Source organism: Portunus trituberculatus, unplaced genomic scaffold (assembly GCF_017591435.1).
Source record: "Portunus trituberculatus isolate SZX2019 unplaced genomic scaffold, ASM1759143v1 PGA_scaffold_425__1_contigs__length_76805, whole genome shotgun sequence".
Lineage (NCBI taxonomy): Eukaryota > Metazoa > Arthropoda > Malacostraca > Decapoda > Portunidae > Portunus > Portunus trituberculatus.
In genome coordinates this window covers 23161-27500 of record NW_025541593.1, presented here as the reverse complement: position 1 = coordinate 27500, position 4340 = coordinate 23161, and the positions used below count along the sequence as shown (strand labels likewise).

Here is a 4340-nt window from a genome sequence, read left to right as displayed (position 1 = left end):
AGACACGCGCCTTTCACTTTCATTGCGCCTTTGGGTTTAGTGCGCCCAATGACTCGCACACATGTTAGACTCCTTGGTCCGTGTTTCAAGACGGGTCGGGTGGGTCACCGACCTTTGCACGCCGCGAGAGGAAGCTTGCGCCGCCCTCTGCTGCACGACCGTCGCAGGGCAGCCAGGACACCGGAGGTTTCCCCCTTCGAAGGCGCAACGAGGCGCACAACGTCGGGGTACCAGTCCGCCCGGGCCTTCGACGTCCCCAGCAACGGGTCGCGGCGACCTACATCACGAGGGGAAATACGCCCGCCGGCGCCGGCTCGAGTGCGGGCACGCCCAGATTTCCTGGGTCGCATCTGCGAATCCCGCACCCGGCCGACCTGGGCCGACGAGCTGAATCCCTCGGTTCGACCTTCGAGGTCCCACCCGTTTGGCTCTTAACGGTTTCACGTACTCTTGAACTCTCTCTTCAAAGTTCTTTTCAACTTTCCCTCACGGTACTTGTTCGCTATCGGTCTCGTGGTCATATTTAGCCTTAGATGGAGTTTACCACCTGCTTAGGGCTGCATTATCAAGCAACCCGACTCTACGGAGAGGCCCTTTCCGACAATCTCTCGTGTACCCTCGCGGGCCGCCACACGGGCCTGTCACCCTCCACGGGCAGTGGCCGCTTTCAAGCATAACTTAGGCGGTGAGAGACTGCGTGCCGGACCCTCCGAAACGCAACACCCTGGCGCCGGGTCACGACGCCAGGTTATGCGCTGGGCTCTTCCCGGTTCAGTCGCCCTTACTAAGGGAATCCCTGTTGGTTTCTTTTCCTCCGCTTATTAATATGCTTAAATTTGGCGGGTACTCTACCCTAACACGAGGTCGACATTGGAGCCGCACCGTCAAGCCGCTCATTCAAGCTTTTCACAGTGCTTTTACAACTTTGTCTCTCTCGTCGGCCGACAGCAGGGGAAAGAAGCGATACGCGTACTCTAACCCCGTAGTCGACGCGACAAGATTCGAAAAAAGTTTTGGCTCCACTCAACGTTCTCGATCCCTTCCTTCCAGCTTTATAGAGTAGGTGCGAGCCGCAGTACAGAACAAACAGTCCGACCCGGTCGCCCTCCTCAACCAGCTTTAATCATAGGAGGTTGGGAGCCGAGACCGCAGGCAAAACTCGTAATGAGCTAGCTAGCTAGTTCATCCGAGTAATGCCCAAGTCATCGGCACGTGACAGCAACACGCACACGCGTTGCGCCATCGATGCCTTAGGTCTTAAGGGAACGCCACAAAGGCGAAAACTCCCCAATGCGGTCAAAGCCAGACCAACGCAAGCACTCTGAAAGATGCCATGATGCATCTCACCCACGGGACCGCTTCCGTTAGGATTTGGTCCCGCTTTATAAGGGTGCCCCATTTCATTGTACTACAAACGCGCGTGAGGGTGTGAAGCCCTTTCGGCGCGAATGTGGTTTGAAAGAGTAGTAGTAGTAACTTGCGCGGCTGGACAATGCCGATGCATGTGATATGATATCCGACCCTCGTGTAGGAGTGACGGCAGCACATGAGAGTGCCGCCGCCGCAATGTGCGTTCGACTTGTCGATGTATCTGGTATTCTTGCGATTCACATACCGACACGCAGCTTGCTGCGGTCTTCATCGACCCACGAGCCGAGTGATCCACCGTTAAGAGTTGTGATAGTATGTTTGGAATTACGTCGGAACTAGGCCGACTCTTTATCAGACTTCCACTGCCTCTGCCTCAGGAGACTTGTGGGAAGACGTAGTGATCTGGGTTTTAAATGGGTAGTAGTAGTATTGAGTACACGGGTAGTGTACGGTTTAATGATACCCACTGGGGACGACCGAACGCAGCATGTGAGCAGCTAGCAGTCAGTGCTGCCGCAGTCACTCACTTCTGCGCTCCATCGCCATGGTATCCCAGGGGTAATAAGGTAGTAAGTTCAGCATACGTAGTAGTAGTATAGTAGGTGTTGGTCTACCGCTCAAACAATCCTTGCACGAAGGAAAGTTAGAGTGGAGAAAAGATTTTGTTGGGTTGTCAAACAGGGAAGGAGGCCCTGTTGACAGGCAAGGGAGGCCCCTACTACTTGTTGTACTCCTGCGGACGGTGGCACACGGCCATTATCCCCGCAGGAGCTGCTGACTGATTGATTAGGCCAAACCCCGCCACCCTGGTGCGAGCTTTTTAACTTTTAGTTGCGTTCCTTTCAGAAACGTCACGATAATGATCCTTCCGCAGGTTCACCTACGGAAACCTTGTTACGACTTTTACTTCCTCTAAATGATCAAGTTTGGACATCTTTCCGTCAGCTCGAGGCGCCGAGAGCCCGGCGGCAGTAATACCGCGCGGGCCTGGCATCCAAGAGCGCCAGTCCGAAGGCCTCACTAAATCATTCAATCGGTAGTAGCGACGGGCGGTGTGTACAAAGGGCAGGGACGTAATCAACGCAAGCTCATGACTTGCGCTTACTGGGAATTCCTCGTTCATGGGAGACAATTGCAAACCCCAATCCCTATCATGAAAGGATTTCAACGGGTTACCCGCTCCTCTCGGAGGGGGAGGACACGTTGATCCCTTCAGTGTAGCGCGCGTGCGGCCCAGAACATCTAAGGGCATCACAGACCTGTTATTGCTCAATCTCGTGCGGCTAGAATTGCCGCTTATCCCTCTAAGAAGAAGCTGCGAACTGGACACCAATTGCTGGAGATCCGTCGACTAGTTAGTTAGTGGCCAGAGTCTCGTTCGTTATCGGAATTAACCAGACAAATCGCTCCACCAACTAAGAACGGCCATGCACCACCACCCACCGAATCGAGAAAGAGCTCTCAATCTGTCAATCCTTCCGGTGTCTGGGCCTGGTGAGGTTCCCCGTGTTGAGTCAAATTAAGCCGCAGGCTCCACTCCTGGTGGTGCCCTTCCGTCAATTCCTTTAAGTTTCAGCTTTGCAACCATACTTCCCCCGGAACCCAAAGACTTTGGTTTCCCGGAAGCTGCCCGCCGGGTCATGGGAATAACGCCGGCGGATCGCTGGTCAGCATCGTTTATGGTTAGAACTAGGGCGGTATCTGATCGCCTTCGAACCTCTAACTTTCGTTCTTGATTAATGAAAACATCCTTGGCAAATGCTTTCGCAGTAGTTCGTCTTGCGACGGTCCAAGAATTTCACCTCTAGCGTCGCAATACGAATGCCCCGCCTGTTCCTATTAGTCATTACCTCGGGTTCAGAAAACCAACAAAATAGAACCGAGGTCCTATTCCATTATTCCATGCATAGGCATTCAGGCCGTCAATGTAGCCTGCTTTGAGCACTCTAATTTTTTCAAAGTAAACTCTGCCGGCCACGCGGGACACTCGATGAAGAGCACCCGTGCGAGCCAGCGGGCGGTTAAAAACTGTTCGGAGCGTGACAGTGTGCACCGGGCGGTGAACCGTCAGTCCAGAACTGAAATCCAACTACGAGCTTTTTAACCGCAACAACTTTAATATACGCTATTGGAGCTGGAATTACCGCGGCTGCTGGCACCAGACTTGCCCTCCAATAGATCCTCGTTAAAGGATTTAAAGTGTACTCATTCCGATTGCGAGGCCTCGGATGAGTCTCGCATCGTTATTTTTCGTCACTACCTCCCCGTGCCGGGAGTGGGTAATTTGCGTGCCTGCTGCCTTCCTTAGATGTGGTAGCCGTTTCTCAGGCTCCCTCTCCGGAATCGAACCCTGATTCCCCGTTACCCGTTATAGCCATTGTAGGCGTATAACCTACAATCGAAAGCTGATAAGGCAGACACTTGAAAGAGGCGGCGCCGGTGCGGAGACCGTGCGCTCAGCTCAAAGTTATTCAGATTCAACACAATGGGGTGACGGACCGAGGCCCGACCGGTTTTGAACTAATAAAAGCGCTCTTCCCTTGCGGTCAGAGACGTGGTGCATGTATTAGCTCTAGAATTACCACAGTTATCCAAGTAAGTGTGGGTACAGATCCAATGAATCATAGCTGATTTAATGAGCCATTCGCGGTTTCGCCTTAACTCGGCTTGTACTTAGACATGCATGGCTTAATCTTTGAGACAAGCATATGACTACTGGCAGGATCAACCAGGTAGCAAAATGTGATGATGAAGGCACTCGTAGTGTAGAGTCGCACATCAAACATCAAACCCCTCCTCCTTCTCAATACTCCAGAGCAGCTCTACTGCTGCCCTCCATACACGTCAAGGCGTGTATGCTTGATTGACACTTGCCCTCTTTATTTCTCTCTCTCTCTCTGTCACACCTTGCTTGTTTTTTTCTCTCTCTCTCGAGTTTTACTCTCTCGCATCATGGGGTGAAGGAAGTC

At 52.8% G+C, this 4340-nt stretch overlaps 3 non-coding genes across 3 annotated transcripts in view; all 3 read right to left on the bottom strand.

Moving 5' to 3' along the window:
* Nucleotides 1–867, bottom strand: part of LOC123500598 — a 4808-nt gene extending 3941 nt beyond the window's left edge. Inside the window, exon 1 of the ribosomal RNA XR_006673393.1 lies at nt 1–867. This exon is cut by the window's left edge and continues 3941 nt beyond it. This is a non-coding gene — a ribosomal RNA (large subunit ribosomal RNA).
* Nucleotides 868–1517: 650 nt separating this feature from the next.
* Nucleotides 1518–1677, bottom strand: LOC123500596. The gene has a single exon (XR_006673391.1). It is a non-coding gene; the product is annotated as a 5.8S ribosomal RNA (ribosomal RNA).
* A 551-nt stretch (nt 1678–2228) lies between these two features.
* Nucleotides 2229–4106, bottom strand: LOC123500597. Its single transcript, XR_006673392.1, has one exon. It is a non-coding gene; the product is annotated as a small subunit ribosomal RNA (ribosomal RNA).
* Nucleotides 4107–4340: the final 234 nt, after the last annotated feature.